At 36.8% G+C, this 17,337-nt stretch overlaps 1 pseudogene; it reads left to right on the top strand.

The window, feature by feature from the left end:
• The first annotated feature begins 6,931 nt into the window (after window positions 1-6,931).
• LOC138817092 (speckle-type POZ protein-like pseudogene) lies at window positions 6,932-8,069 on the top strand (annotated as a pseudogene).
• Window positions 8,070-17,337: the final 9,268 nt, after the last annotated feature.

The raw sequence follows: 17,337 nt of genomic DNA, 5'->3' as shown, positions 1-17,337 counted from the left end.
GTGACAGTGATCATGATATACTCAGAATCTGACTTGTGGAACTGAAACCCTTTATACTTCAAATAAGAATTAAAATTTACAAAAATATGTCAATATAAAATATATAAATAACATATATTAATTGTGCAAATGTAGTTATACGTAAGTAAATTAAAATATAAGAATACAAACATTGAAGCCAGGAGACAGTGGCTCAACCTGTGATCCTAGATACTCAGGAGGCTGAGATCTGAGGATTGCGATTCAAAGGCAGCCCTGGCAGAAAAGTCAGTGAGACTCTTATCTCCAATTACCACTGAGAGTGGCACTATGGTTCAAGCATTAGAGTGCTAGCCTTCAGCTGTGGAGCCGAGGGACAGTGCCCAAGCCCACACTTTAAGCCCCACAACTAACCAAAAAATAAAAAATAATAACATAAAATAAATAAATAATATTAATATAAAGATTTAAAAATGTAAGTCTAAAAACAAACATAAACATAAAAAAGAAAGAAAATGTAAATCTTATAGCTACTTAAAATCCTAATTACTAACTTATGTTTGTCTCCAGCTGGAACTGTAACAAATTTCCATAAGTTCAGTGGCTCAAAACAACACAGCACTGTTACTTTACTATGTAAATCAAGTTTATGAAGGAGAATCTAGAAATCTGTGAGGTGAAATCAAGTTACTGAAGGGCTTTCTTTCATCATTTACATTCCCTGGAAAATCAGTTTTCTTTATATTACATTTAAAATTTAGGCATTTAAATGCTGTCCCTCAGCTCTTCAGCTCAAGGCTAGCACTCTACCACTTGAGTTATAGCATCATTTCCAGTTTTCTGAGTGGTTTATTGGAGATGAAAGTCTCACAGACTTTTCTACCCAGGCTGGCTTTGAACCATTATCCTCAGATCTCAACCTCCAAAGTAGCTAGGATTACCGGTGAGAGCCACCGGTGCCCGGCTAAACTTCAATTCTTAATGTATAGGATATCACTAGACACATTTTGGAGAAGAGTATGATACAATATAGAGCATTTTAAATGACCAGGAGAGTCCAGCGTGGTATTTGTGCTTGAGGTAAAGAATGTAGTGTGGGTCACCTCTCTCTGACATAGAGAGTAGAAGATTCAGAAAATAAAAATCCATAGGTTTCCCAAACTGCTTTTCAGGAAAGACTTGAAATCTCAAAAGTATATTGGAGTTAGTCCTGAGTAACTAGTACATGCAGGTACATTGGAAAGGCAGGGAGAAAGTTAGGACAATCTGTCTCCTGGGAGTGTTTGCCTAGGTATTTTACACCATATTTGTAGGAGAGGCTGCATTATAGATACTACTCACTAGCAAGGGTGTCTTGACAACTTGCAAGGCTAGGGGATACTGGCCTTTAGTTATCTCTTTGGATTTTTTTGTTGGTTGCTGGGCATGAACTCTGGGCCTGTGTGCTGGCTCTGAGTTCTTCAGCTCAATACTAGTGCTCTATCACTTGAACCACAGCATCACTTCTGGTTTTCTGGTGGTTGATTGGAGATAAGAGTCTTATGGTCCTTCCTTCCCAGGCTGTCTTTGAACTGCCGTCCTCAGATCTCAGCCTCCTGAGTAGTTTACAGGCTTGAGCCACTGGCGCCCAGCTCTCTTTGGATCATTATACAAACAACTACTTGGTGAGTGCTAACAAACTGAAGGAATGGATTAAAGAAACCTTTTAATCCCAAGGCCATAAAACCAGAAATGATCAGGGAAAACCAAGAGCAAAGGTACAGAAACATCCTAGTGATGTGCAATAGTGGCTTTGTTCAAGGCACAGGTTTGTTCAGAGCAATTACAAACTCACAGAGAAGACTAATTACTGTGGGCCAGAAATGCATCCATTTTCCTTAACTATTCATTTTTCTTACTCTGAGGCAAACATGATTCTAAACATGAACATCAATACCTTTAATACTGAGAACAAATATATAAAAAGGTATCATGACTATTTACATGCTAATCAAGCAGAAAATGAATCCGGGAACAGATAACTTGCCTTACCTGTATGTTTGGCCAAAGGTGGTATTGATTCACAATCTGCAGTATGATTCTGAATTGTTGCCTTGAGCCACCATGGTAAGCTGCCTCCTGCCTATTGCCACTGTATCAGGCTCTTGTCTTTCTGGAAAAGGTCAATGAGTAAAATTCTGAGATTTCTGTTTTTCTTTTTTTTATTCTTTTTGTTTCTGAATTTAGGTCTTAGTTATTATTTTCCCTCTCTTCCTTTCCCTCCCTACATTCCTCTAATATTATATCTCAACCTTAGCTCCTTTAATTGTAATATTATTTCCTTTTGCATACATAACTATTTTGTTTTTCACTTTTTAATTATTTGTTACTTTTTCTATTTGTTTCTCAATTTAAGTCTTAGTTATCTTTACTCTCTTCCTTTCCCTCCCTACATTCCTCTAATATTACATTTTCCTCACAATTCTCCCTATATCTCTTAATTTATGGTCCCCTGGCTTCTTTGACTTTTTTCATCCTTTGATCCCTAGTTGTTTGTTGTTGAGCTAGATTCTATCTGTACACATTTTGACTGTGTCAAAAAAATCTGTGCAACTACAGGGCTATGGGGTGATGCTTGTCTAGCGTGGAATTGGTTTTATATTCATACCTGAATGGGCAGAACAAGTCGTAGGAACACAAGAAAATGATAGTTCAAGGAATCTCAATTCTCACTCATGCTATAAAAGACAACAGAGCAGTTAATGAATGATCCAGAGGAGAGTTGTCAAAATGTTCTACAAACACTACTAGTAAATATGCTGAATGAGGGTCTAGGAAGGTGGCTCAGAGGTAGAGTGCTTGCCTCGCATGCATGAGGCCCTGGGTTCGATTCCTCAACACCACATAAGCAGACAAGGCTGAGAGTGGTGCTGTGGCTCAAGTGGTAGAGCGCTAGCCTTGAGCTGAAGAGCTGAGGGATAGTGCTCAGGCCCAGAGTTCAGGCCCCAGAACCAACAAAATTTAAACAAACAAACAAAAACATGCTGAATGAAAAGACTGAAAGCCTCCATGGGCTCTGTGTGAGTGTTATAAGACAATACATGAGCATGATGAGGCTGACCAAAGTCTAACAGAGATTTGCGTGAGTGCGACCAGGCTAACCAAAGATTAATAGAGGAATTCATGAATTCTACAAACAGAAAGATGGAGGGATTCATTGAGTCCAAAAATAGAAAGCTGAATGTAATGCAAGAGAAAAAAGGGAGTCTAATGAAATTATAACTACTTAACTAAGAGATCTGAGGGTGAACACTGAAAACCAAATCAAGAAGGTAAAGAAGTCCATACAAGATCTAAGAAAATTTGAAACAATGAAATTGGAGCCATCAATTTGACAAACAGAAGGAAAGAAAATTTAAAAAACCAAAGTTGAAAATCTTCACAGTAGGTTAAAACATGCAGAAGACTGAAACTCTGGGATTGAAGGTAGCCTATACGCTACACAGAAACAACAGACAAGTAAACAAAACAAATCCAAGAAATATAATAGATCCATTGCACAGACAGGAGATGCCATCAAAGGCATAATTTAAGGTTAATGGGCATAGAGGAGGCTCTAGAAATACAAAATAAATGTCTAGGAATTTATTTTAAAGGATTCGTATCAGAGAATTATCCAAACATACAAAAAGATAGGACCATTCAGATACAAGAAATCTTTAGAACCCCAATAGACCGGACCAAAACAGGACTTCCCACTGTCTCATTGTAATCTGCACAGGATCAATAGAAAACAAGGGAAGGATCCTTAAAGCTGTCAGGGAGAAAAAAATCAACAACTATCAACCAAGAATACTGTACCCAGCTAAATGCTCCTTCATAATGGAGGGACAAAGAAAAACCTTCCAGAGAAAGGAAAAATTGAAACAATATATCTCCACCAAACTAGCATTACAAAAGAAACTTAAAGATATCCTATATATAGAAAACCAACAAGAGTTGAGAAAGGCAGAGAAATGGACCCAAACAAAGGATCAGATGATCATAGTAGACACAGACCCTCAGAAATTGGATACCATGGCAGGAAGTACCAGATACCTCTCAATCCTACCTCTCAATATTAATGCGCTTAACTTTCCAATTAAGCAGCATAGTTTGTCTAGTTGGGACAAAAAGCAAGATCCTTCATAGCTAGCAAGATCAATAGAAAGCCCATGGATTGGGAGAAGATCTTCACTAGCCATACAACAGACAAGGGTCTCATCTAAAATATAGTTGGAACTCAAAAAATGAAATCCACCAACAACAAATCATCAAAGAAACAATTGCCCAATAAATAAGTGGGCTAAAGACTTAAAGATAAACTTCTCTGAAGAGGAAAGAAGGATGGCCAATAGACACATGAAGAAATGCTCAACCTCCCTAGCTATAAAAGAAATACAAATCAAAACAACATTGAGATATCACCTCACTCCAGTTAGAATGGCTAAAATCAAGAAATCTAATAACAACAGATGCTGGAGGGGATGTGGACAGAAGAGAAACTTACTGCATTGTTAGTGGCAGTGTAAACTTGTTCAACAACTTTAGAAATCAGTATGAAGGTTCCTCAAAAGACTCCACATAGAGCTCCCCTATGACCCAGCAATCCCACTTTTGGGCATTTATCCAAATGTTGACAAACAAGACCAACCTAAAGCTTCCAGCATGACTATGTTTATTGCAGCATTATTTACTATTGCTAAGATATGGAACCAACCCAGATGGCTCTCAGTAGATGAATGGATCAAGAAAATGTGGTATATATACACAATGGAATTCTATGCCTCCATCAGAAAGAATGACATTGCCCCATTTGTTAGGAAATGGAAAGACTTGGAAAAATTATCTTAAGTGAAGTAAGCCAGGCCCAAAGTAAAATAAGTGCCATGGTTTCCCTTGTTTGCAATATCTAATATATGTCTGAGTCAAGCAGAAAAGGTCAGATAAGATGATATTAGGGAAATGAACCCTAAAATATGTATTCAAATGTAATTTTTCTTTCATGCCATTGTTTCTAACACATTTATAAGATTATTTTTTTGTTGCTTTGTATGTCCCTTCCCCACAGAATAACCCCTGCTTTCACTGTATTTGATGTCGGTATAATTTGTGGAAGGGAAGGGGGAAAACATCATTTAAATAGGGATACAAGTGGACCCATTGCAACAATGAAATGTACAAGTCATTATGTCGAAAACAAACTTTACAACTTTGGGGCTGGGTGGAGGGGGGGTGAGGAGTGGGTAGGGGTGCAGGGAGAAGCTACAATGCTTGATAAGAAATATACTCATTATTGTGCCCATGTAATTGTAACCCCTCTGTACAGTATTTTCACAATAAAAAAGCAAGATCCTTCTATCTGCTGCATTCAAAAACAAACATTATGAAAGTGAAAGGCTGGAACAAACTCTACCAAGCAAATAGCCCCCATAAACAGGTGGTAGTTACAATCCAAATATCACATGAAATAGACTTAAAATAAATTAGTATATAACATTTCTAAAAATCTATTCACCAAATACAGGAGCACCCAAATTTATCCAAGAAACACTACTTTCCTTAAAATGACACATAGATCCAAAGATATGAATTGTTGGGGGCTTTACACACCACTCTCCCCACTGGATAGATCAACTTTGCAAAAATTCAACAGAGAAACCTGAGATATAAACAACTGCATACACCAACTAGATGTAACAGATAACTACAGGATGTATCACCCAGCAGCATGAGAACACACATACTTCTCAGCAGCACATGGAAAAATCTCCAAAATAGACCACATTTTGGGACACAAAGCAAATCTGTCCAAATTCAGAAACATTGAAACACCAACTAGACTTAACAGGCAACTACAGGATGTATAACCCAGCAGCATGAGAACTCACATACTTCTCAGCAGCACATGGAAAAATCTCCAAAATAGACCACATTTTGGGACACAAAGCAAATCTGTCCAAATTCAGAAACATTGAAACACCAACTAGACTTAACAGGCAACTACAGGATGTATAACCCAGCAGCATGAGAACTCACATACTTCTCAGCAGCACATGGAAAAATCTCCAAAATAGACCACATTTTGGGACACAAAGCAAATCTGTCCAAATTCAGAAACATTGAAATTATGCCCTGCATTCTCTCAACCCTCTCTCAGACATCAAGAATGTCCATTCTCTCCACTTCTCTTCAACTTAGATTAGAATGCCTAGCTACAGCAATAAGAGAATATGTGAACATAAAGGGGATCTAAATAGGGAAAGATTAAGTAAAACTCTCCTTCTTTGCAGATGACATGATCTTGTATTTAAAACCCCATGCAAGGCAGGGGCCCGTGGCTCCAACCTGTAATCCTAGCTATTCAGGAGGTTGAGATCGGAGGATGTCAGTTCAAAGCCAGCCCGGGCAGGAAAGTCCGGGAGATTCTTCTCTCAAATAAACCATTAGAAAACCGGAAATGGGTTTGTGGCTCAAGCAGTAGAGTGCTCGCCTTGAGCTGAAGAGCACAGGGAGAGCGCCCAAGCCCAGAGTTCAAGCCTCATGACCGATCAAAAAAAAAAAAAAAAACGCAAAACCATGGACTACACTCACAAATTACTTGAGCAGATCGGAAACTTAGGTAAAGTAGCAGGGTATAAAATTAACTTTCAAAAATCAATGGCTTTTCTATATGCCAACAATGAGAATAGTGCGGCAGAAAAGGGAAATTAAAGCAGAACTAAGGAGGTAGAAAACCTCCCATGCTCCTGGATTGGGAGGATTAACATGGTGAAAATGGCAATACTGCCAAAGGCTATCTCCAAATTCAATGCGATACCTATCAATATCCCAATCTCATTCTTCAATGACATAGAAATAGCAATCCAAAAATTATTATTATTCAACATGGTTTGATAGGGTGTCACCTCTAAACGTCTGTCTTGAAGTGGCAATGTCTCAGGAACCCACACCATCTCTGTCTGGAGATATGTCTATTGGTTCTATAGCAGAAAGCTAGTGTCACACACAGGTGAAAGTAGAAAACTTTTCCTACATGTGGACCATTAATAACTCATTTCTACAGACAAGAAATGGGTGAAGTGTTAAACATTTCAACATTTTTATCTGGACAAAGGGACAAAATGAAATGTCAGCTGCCTCAAAAGTGAAGTTGGAGAAAAATTCAGTTTTCTCCTTCTGGATGCCAAGAGGGAAGAAATGAAAGCAATGGAAAGGTGAAGAGCATGTTAGTTTGTGCCAAGAAAGGACTGGGGATTTAAAAAATTCACTAGAAGTAATTTCTTTCTTGACGAAGCTGGTGATCTTGTACCAGATGGCAAGCTGACAATATTTTGTGAGATGAATGTGGTTGAAGATTTATCAAACATATTAGGACATACTAATAGAAGATTTAGCTAATCTCCAGGAAAACACAAAAATTACAGATGGCAGGCTTCATTCGTTTGGTTTTTGTCTGATGATGAGAATTTAAGTCTCATAAAACTGTGTTGAATCTGGATCACTGGTATTTAATACAATATTAAAACATGAAGAGGAAGAGAGCAAAAAGAATCAAGTGGAAACAAGTGATTTAAAACCCTGAGGTTTTAAAAGAAATGATGAGATTCGTTTACATGGGAACAAAACAACCCTTGATACAAATGGTTGACATGTTGGCAGGCACAGATCACTATGCACTGGAATGGTGATGGTCACTATGAAGAAGCCTTGTGTAACAACCTCTCAGTAGACAATGTTGCTCATACCCTTACCTTTACAGATTTGCAATTTAGAACAGTTGAAAGCACAAGCCATAGACTTGATTCATATGTGCAGTATACCGTGACACAATAGGTAAAAATGGGAAAAACTGCAATGCAGCTGACATAACAGAAATATCTGGGGAGAAGGCTATGATTCAGTTTCACACTTACCTAGTGGCAGAAGCCTTTCAAGCACAGGCATCTGCACAACGTTCACTGTTTGTCCTTCCATATCCTTCCATGCAAATGGCTAAAGCAGTCCTGACTCTCCCTTGGACAGTAGAAATCAATATTGACTTTACTCTTCCCTATGCAGAAGAATTCTGATATAGACCACAAGCAGGAGTACTTACTGTTTTCTTGTTCACAGAGCAGAAGGTAAACTGTCAAATTGCTTGCACTTCAGATGGATAATTTATGGCTTATACTTCAGCTTTATGTTAGATTAATTCACTTTAAGGCCTTAAATTTACCTTCAATGTCATCTCTTGTACTGTAATATTTTTTTGTTATTGTGCTTTGCATTTTGACCAAGGCTATACAGGATTGCACTAGCTCCATAAAGTTTAAAGCTGTGTTCTCCTTCAAAATATTTGAAGATGATCAGAAATGTCTACATTCTTATTTCTTCTTTGGAGAAGTCTCTCTTGAAGTCTTTAGCCCTTATTAATTTGGTTATTAATTCTTTGAGGGTTTGTTTTTGGGAGGTTTAATATTTTGAGCTCCAAGTATATTTTAGATATGAGGCCCTTGTCTGATGCATAGATCTTCTCCCACTCTGTGGGCTTTTATTTATCTTGCTAGCTGTATCCTTTGCCATGCATAAACTGCAGTTTGATGCAGTCCCATTTTTCCAGTCTTTCTTTGATCTGTGGTGAGTATGGATCTTTACTTAGGAATTTTCCAACTGTGCCAAGGAGCCCTAGTGTTGTCCCTATCCCTTCCTGTAATATTTTCAGGTTTATCTGGTCTTACATTGAGGTCTCTGATCTATTTGGAGTTGATTCTAGTGCAGGGTGTTATATAATTATCTACCTTCCATTTTCGACACATGTGTAGCTAATTCTGCCAGCACAATTTGTTGTAGAGGGTATCTTTCTTCCATTCTGTGTTTTTTGCTCCCGTATTGAAGACTAGGTGGCTATAGGTCTGTGGGTTCAGTACTGTGTTTTCAGTGCTATTCCATTGGTCCTCAGGTCTGTTTTTGTGTGAATACTAAGTTGTTTTTGTTACTACAGCTGTGTAATAGAGTTTGACATTTGGTATTCATACTCTTCCAGTACTTTTCTGCTGTTAGGGTTAATCTATTATTCAATATGAATTTTTGATTTGGAATAATGATGAGGATTGTATTGAATTTGTAGATAGCCTTTGGAAGTATTGCCATTTTCACCATATTAATCCTTGCAATTTTGGAACATAGCACGGATTTCCATTTCTTTAAATCTGCTTTAATTTTTTTCAGGTTTTGAAAGTTTTCATCACGGAGGCCCTTTGCAACTTTGGTTAAGTTAATTCCTAGGTATTTTTATTTGAGGCTATTACAAATGGAATTGCTTTTCTGATTGCAGCCTAGCTCTTCTCAATATTGGCATACAGAAAACTACTGGTTTTTAAGGGTTAATTTTATACCCTGCTAGTTTGCAAAAGTGTTGGATCAGCTCAAGTAACTTGGGAGAGGAATCTACGGATTTTTTAATATACAAAATCATGTCATCTTCAAAGACAGGATTACTTCTTCTTTCCCTATTTGGATCCCCTTTATGTTGGTGTTTGGCCTTACAGCTCTTGCTAGGAATCCTAGTACTATACCAAAGAAGAGTAGAGAACATTGACTCCTTCCTGATTTTGGAGGAAATGGCCATTAGACATAAGAAGAGATGTTCAACTTCTCTGGCCATAAAAGAAATGCAAATCAAAACAACATTGAGCTCTACCTCATCCCATTTTAAATGGCCATTATGACGAAAACTAACAATAACAGATGAAGGCGGGGATATGGAAAAAAGAAACACTACTACACTGTTGGTGGGAATGTAAACTTGTTTAATAACTCTGGAAAGCATTGTGTAGGTTCCTTAAAAGACTAAACAAAGAGCTTCCTTATGACCCAGCAATCCACACCTGATCATTTATCCAAATGACCACAAAACCAAACCCAGCAGCACAACCATATTCATTATAGCATTGTTTATCATAGCTAAGATACATAATCAACCCAGATGCCCCTCAGTGGACAAATGGATCAAGAAAATGTGGCATATATACAAAATGAAATTGTCCTTGCCCCATTTGTAAGAAAATAAAAACGCTTGCAAAAATTATATTAAGCAAAGTAAGCCACACACAAAGATACATAGACTGGATGAATTCCCTTATCTCTAATTAGAATGTGCCTATAAAACCTCAAGTAAACCCAATGGATAGTAAAAGACAAAAATTACAACAGTACATGATTAAACAGCACTTTAAACAGTCACACAGTGACAACAAAGGAGAATATTCTCAGAAGAAGTTCACAAGGGCCCAGTAGCTATGTGCATATGATCATATAAAATAATACTTATCAAAGTTAACTCCAAGAAATGGAAACAGAGGTTTTCTATTACATTGTTTGTGGCTTGTTTTTTCCCCTTTGGTTTATGCCCTTTTGTCACTGTTCTTGATTTCTGTACCCTTTGTTTTGTATATAAGTATATCTGATTTAGGGAGGGGAAGGGGAAGCACAGAAATGGTGGGACAAAGGGTGAACCAATTCAGCAGTGATGTTCAGTAGACACTGTTGGAAATGCACTACACAACTTGATAAGACAGGTTTGGAAGGAGAGAAATTGGGAGAAAATGAGGAAGGAGGTGACACTGTTCAAAAATAAATGTACTCATTACCTGACTTATGTAACTGTAACCCCCCTGCACATTACCTTTACAATAAAAATTTTAAAAATTGTGCATAAATATAAAGTCTTAGCAGAAGTCCTCTGCTAGGTAAAATATTAAATATATTCCTGCAAAAGGAAGTGGGTGGGTGAGTGGAATTATTTAGTGTTCCTAGATTGCAAAGAGAGTATTTTACAAACTTTTAAAATACACACAATGAGCTCTACTTTATTTAAGCATTCATGGGATGATATAAATTTGAGGTTCACTTGAAAAAAATATTAAGTACTTACCATATACAAGACTTTGTCTTAACTAAGAATCAAATAATTCCGTGTCTTGTTTTTGTACTATGTACGCTCTACATTTAAAAGGGAATTCTCATACTTAAATATTTTTCTGTTATTAAAGTTTCTCATTGTGTACTGTAGTCCAGTTACTTTAGTGTTTGTTCAGCTTTAATAATGAAAATATGATTGAATTTCTTCATATTATGGAAATAAATTGGAAATAAAGTTCTGCTAAATTACTTAAATTTTAGTTCAAAGGGAAGATGACCTTTAAGATTCTAATGTATAAAAACATAATTAGGGCAGGGAAGGTGGCTCAGTGGTAGAGTGCTTGCCTTGCATGCCTGAGGCCCTGGGTTCGATTCCTCAGCACCACATAAGAAAAAAAAAAACATAGTGAACTCTTCTACCATATATTTAATCAGTTTGTGTTAATGATGAGATATGTGCTACTTGTGTCTGGTTGATGAAAACATCTTTTACAATTCAGCATTGTTGATTTTAAAATGAAATTGTTTCTAAACGCAGAAAAAAACAGAGGGAGTTGATGGAGGTAGTCTTTGAAAGGCAAAAAAAGATAATGGATATGGATAAGCAAATACTTTTTACTTTAATGTTATGTGCAATAACAATCACTAGGCCACCTTCTTAGAGGATTTACCAAGATATGCCTGATAAAAACTATTGGATTGTTTAAACCTTTTAGTACATATCTCAAACTTTCATATATGTCAAGCTCTTCTAAGAACCAATTTTTGGTTGTACATCAACTGCATTGAAACAGCCAACAAGTTATGACTGAAAGATAAAAGTTCTAACATGCTTTTACTTTGCTTACAACTGTCATCACCACAGTTTTGTATGTTTCTGATCTCCAATTGCTATTATGTTAATAAACATTTGCTTGCTTACATATTCTCAATTCTATTACCTACACAGTCATCATTTCACGAAAACTCTGCAAGCCTGTAGCATTTTCACAACAAATTGACTCTTACATTTTAGTTTAGAGAAGTACCCTTAACTGAAAGACTACTTATGGTAGAAATGGGATGTTCACATGATTATAGCACTTCCTTTGCCATTTAAACATAACAATCGTTTCAGCTGTGAGACAGAGATGGCCTCTCAGTGTTGGATATCTGTGACACATGAGAGAAGTTTGGAGCATACATAGTGTCTGTCCTCAAAGGGTATGGGGCAGCTCATTCCGTTGCATGTGCAAAGATGAGGTGTTTTAAGAACTCGAAGAACAACTAAGACAATAAGTATAGATAAAATTATGCCCTGTTACATGATAGCCTAAACTATTATTCAGTCAGTTTTCTTTTTATTAGCCTCAGTTAGTTGTATTTTAATAGGTCTATTTATGTATACAATATGTTTTAGTCAAAGTTATGAATTCTGTTATTCTCTCTCCTCAGAATTCTTCCTTTGCAAACAAGTCTTAGGAAGATTCACTGTTCCATTTTCACACCTGAACATTAAGCATTTGATCACATTCACTATTCTTCCCTCTGTGTGTTTACCTACTCACTCCCATGCCATCTCAGACTGAACAAATTTCAACTTCCTAATATTCCTTTTGTGAAAGAGCATGTTAGTTGTTCAGAGGAGCTTCACAAACGCTGTGAGAGATATGTATAGTGATTAAAGGGTATATAAGTGTATATATAATGAGAATCTGTATCTCTATCATTATGTGTTTACATGTATTTTTATCTTTTAACTCTAGTATCCAGATATGAAAGAAAACAAGTCTTCTTTTGTCTTTCTTGACCTGGTCGACTTTGATCAATATGACACTTTTCCAATCTATTCATTTCCTTTCAAATGATGTAATTTTATTCTTCATTATGGCTGAATTGTGTATCACATTTTGTTAATTCATTCACAAGATAGCATCAGCCTTTCTCTACATTCATATGCCATCCAATCACACTTCCTCTACACAGTCATAGCTGGCACAGGGATTTAAGGTTACCACTGTGTGGAGGCTTTAGAATCCTTTGGTATAGTACTATATGATCTTCGAACACACATGATATGGCATCTTCTTTCCCTATTTGATCCCTTTTTATCTCTTTCTCTTGTCTTATTCTTCTGGCTTAGAATTCTTATTATATTAATTAATGTAGAGAGATAGACACTTTTGTTTCACTCTTGATTTTATAAGAGATAGGTTCAGTACAAGACCCATCACCAACAAAAACAAAAACAACAAAGTGACAAATAGGTTAAATTTGACCCTATTTACTGTAATATTGGCTATAGATTTGTCATATAAAACTTTTATTATGGTAAAGAATGCTCCTATTACTAGTTTCTTCTGAATTTAAATCATTGAAATTCTTTCAAAGGGCGTTTTTGCATCAGTTAATAATTGTGTGATTCTTGTCATTAATGAAGTTTATGTGCTGTATTATGTTTATTGATTTATATATGGTGAACCAATCTTGCATAGCTGGATTGAAACCAAGTTGAGCATGGTGTATGATCTTTTGGATGTATTGTTAATTTTCTTCAGCAAGTACTTTTTTGGTCAATGGTTGTCTTCTTTTTTCTTCCAGGTATCACTGCTCATTCTCCTGAGCAGACTTTATTTTTTATGTATAGATATTATTTTTATTGTAATAGTATTGTACAGAGAGGTTACAGTTACATGAACAGGGTAATGAGCACATTTCATAGCTAGCTTTGTTACCTCCTCCTTTCTTTTCCCCCTACCATCACTTCCCTCCTTGCCTACCCAACTCGTACCGCTTCTCCCCATCCCGACATTGTAACGTTAATTTTCAATATAGTGTCCTATACATCTCATCATCACAATGGGTCAGCCTGCATCCCCATTTAAGCAATCTGCAATATCCCTTCCCCTCCCCAAATTACAAAAATGCATATACAAGGTGCAGAACACCAGCATCAAATCCAGTGATAACAGGGGTAATTCCATGGGGGAAGAACATACAATAGAAACAAAAGACTCACATAGTGCATTGTAAGTACATTAAGAACACTAGCAAGAAAGAAAAAAAAAGAAAACCTCTCGTGTCCCTGTCTTGGGGTACATTTTGATTAACATAATCTCATGTGGTGGTATGTACATAGCCTTTGACCTTCTCTGTTGTTGTAGACTTGTACTAGTCTCTGCAAACAAGGGAAACCATGGGACCTATGTTTCTTTGGGCCTGACTTACTTCACTTAATGTAATTTTATCCAAGTCTTTCCATTTCTTAGCAAAAGAAACAATGTCATTTTTTCTGACGGTGGGATAGAATTATATGCATACACACACACACACACACACACACACACACACACACACACACACACACACACACACACACATATATATATATATATATATATAATTCTCTCTATATATATCACATTTTCTTGATCCATTCATTTACGGAAGGGCATCTGGGTTGGTTCAATATCTCAGCTATGGTAAATAATGCAGTGATAAACATAGTTGTGTTGCTAGCTTTGGTCTAACCTTGTTTGTAATCGTTTGGGTAAATGCACAAAAGTGGGATTCCTGGGTCATAGGGGAACTCTATGCGTAGTCTTTTGAGGAACCTCCATACTGCTTTCCAGAGTGGTTGAACAAGTTTACACGCCTACCAACAATCCAATAGGGTTCCCTTTTGGCCCCATTCCCTCCAGCATCTGTTGTTACTGGATTTCTTGATTATAGCCATTCTAACTGGAGTGAGGTGGAATTTCAGCGTTGTCTTGATTTCCATTTCTTTTATGGATAGAGAGGTCAAGCATGCATCTATTGGCATTTCTTATTTCCTCTTCAGAGGACTCTCTCTTTGAGTTTGTAGCCCATTTGTTCATCAGGCAGTTGCTTCTTTGAGGATTTGTTGTTGGGGGATTTAGTTTTTAGTTCCAAGTATATTTTAGATATGAGACCCTTGTCCATTGTATGACTAGTGAAGATCCTCTCCCAGTCTGTGGGCTAGCTCTGTCCTTTGCCTTGCAGAAGCTCTGCAGTTTTATGCAATCCCATTTTTCCAACCTCTCTTTGATTTGTTGTGCTTCTGTGTCTCTATTAAGAAATTCTAGGCCTGTGCCCTGGAGCCCTAGAGTTTTTCTTATTTCTTCCTGTAATGTTTTCAGGGGGTCTGCTTTGACATTGAGGCCTTTGGTCCATTTGGAGTTGATTCTGGTGCAGGGTGATATATATGGATCTACATTTAGTTTTCTACAAGTGTTTAACCAATTTTGCCAGCACTGTTTACTGTCTTTCTTCCATTCTATTTTTTTAGCTCCCTTATCAAAGATTAGGTGGCTATAGGACTATGGATTCATTTCTGGTGCTTCAGTTCTATTCCATTGATCCTCAGGTCTGTTCTTGTGCCAGTACCAAGCTGTTTGGATTACTATAGATTTGTAGTAGAGTATGAAGCTGTTCTTTCTACTAAGGATTATTTTTGATATTTGGGGTCTTTTATTATTCCATATGAATTTTTGGATTGCTTCTTCTATTGCATTGAAGAATGAGGTTGGAATGTTCATGGGTATTGCATTACATTTGTAGATAGCCTTTGGGAGTATTGCCATTTTCACGATGTTAATCCTACCAATCCAAAGGAATGGGAGGTTTTGCCACCTCCTTAGTTTTGCTTTAATTTCCTTTTTCAGGTTTTTAAAGTTTTAATCATAAAGGTCCTTCACCTCTTTTGTTAAGTTAGCTCCTAAGTATTTTATTTTTTGTGGGGCTATTTCAAAAAGAGTTGCTTTCCTAATTTCACCCGTGCTTCTCTTATTATTGGCATACAGGAAAGCCATTGATTTCTGAGGGTTAATTTTATACCCTGGTAGTTTGCCAAAATTTCTGATAAGCTCAAGTAACTTGGGAGTAGAGTCCATGGGTTTTTTTAAATACAATATCATGTCATCTGAAAAGAGGGGAGTTTTACTTCATCCTTCCCTATTTGGATTCCTTTTATGTTTGCACCTTGTCTTATTGCTGTAGCTAGGCATTTTAATACTAGGTTGAAGAGGACTAGGGAGTGTGGACACCCTTGTGTCTTTACTGAATTTAGAGGAAATGGTTTTAACCTTTTGCCATTAAGTATATTGCTGGCTATGGGTTTGTAATTTATTGCCTTTATTATATTGAGGAATGTTCCATGGATTCCTAGATTTTCCAGAGCCTTCACCATAAAGGGGTGTTGGTCTTGTCAAATGATTTTTTCTACATCTATTGAGACAACCATGTGGTTCTTATCCTTGCTCTAGTTTATGTGATGAATCACACTAATTGTTTTCAGTATATTGAACCAGCTTTGCATCCCTGAAATGAATCCTGTTTGATCATGGTGTATGATTCTTTTGATGAGTTGTTGAAGTCGATTTACCAAGATTTTGTTGAGAAGTTTTACGTAGATATTCATCAAAGAAATGGATCTCAGATGGGAAAAGATGGGAAGGGGGGACAAAGGAAGAGGCAACAATGTTTGATAAGAAATGTACTTTTTATTATCTTGCCCATGTGATTGTAACCCCTCTGTATGGTATTTTCATAATTAAAAAAAAGAAATGGATCTATACTTCTCTTTCTTTGATGAGTCCCTGCCTGGAGTTGGGATGAGGGCCATGCTGGTTTCATATGAAGAGTGTGGTAGTGAATTTTGGCTTTCAGTTTCATTAAAGAGATGGGGGAATATTGGTGTAAGTTCTGCTTTGAAAGCCTCTAGAATTCAGCTGTAAATCCATCTGGTCTTGGGCTTTTCTTAGGTTGGAGGTCTTTTACTGCTGCTTCTATTTCTATGCTTGATATAGGTCTACTAGGTTGTTTTAAATCATCATGGTTTAGTTTGGGCATGTCAATATTTGCTAGAAATTTGTCCATATCTTTCAGGTTCTCAGATCTATTAGCGTAAAGATTTGAGAAGTATCCCCTTATTATCTTCTGAATATTGGCTGTTTCTGAATTGATGTTTCCATTTTCATCTCTGATTTTGTTTATTTGGGTGTGTTCTCTTTTTTCTCATAAGATTTGCTAAGGGCCTGTCAATTTTAGTAATTTTTTTGAAGAATCGCCTCTTTGCTTTGTTAATTCTTTCTATAGTTTTTTTGGACTCTATTTCATTTAATTTGGATTTAGTTTTAATTATTTGTTTCCATCTACTGGATTGGAGTTTAGCTTGTTGTTCTTTTTCAAGGAGCTTTAGATGCCTCATTAAATTGTTGGTTTCAGATCTTTCCAATTTATTGATGTAGGAATTCAGAGCTATAAACTTGCCTCTGAGTACTGCCTTTGCTGTGTCCCAGAGGAGCTGATAGTTTGTTGAATATCAAGAATATTTTAATTTCCTTTCTAATCTCTTCCACCACCCACTGCTGGTTCAACAGTGTGTTGTTCAGCCTCCAAGTGTTTCAGGATTTTCTTTGGTGGCTTTTGGTGTTGAAT

The sequence above is a fragment of the Dipodomys merriami genome, unplaced genomic scaffold, assembly GCF_024711535.1.
Source record: "Dipodomys merriami isolate MVZ:Mamm:240054 unplaced genomic scaffold, mDipMer1.0.p SCAF_7, whole genome shotgun sequence".
In the NCBI taxonomy this organism is placed as follows: Eukaryota; Metazoa; Chordata; class Mammalia; order Rodentia; family Heteromyidae; genus Dipodomys; species Dipodomys merriami.
Note: the sequence above shows the minus strand (reverse complement) of the source record. Positions and strands in the feature narration are given on the sequence as shown.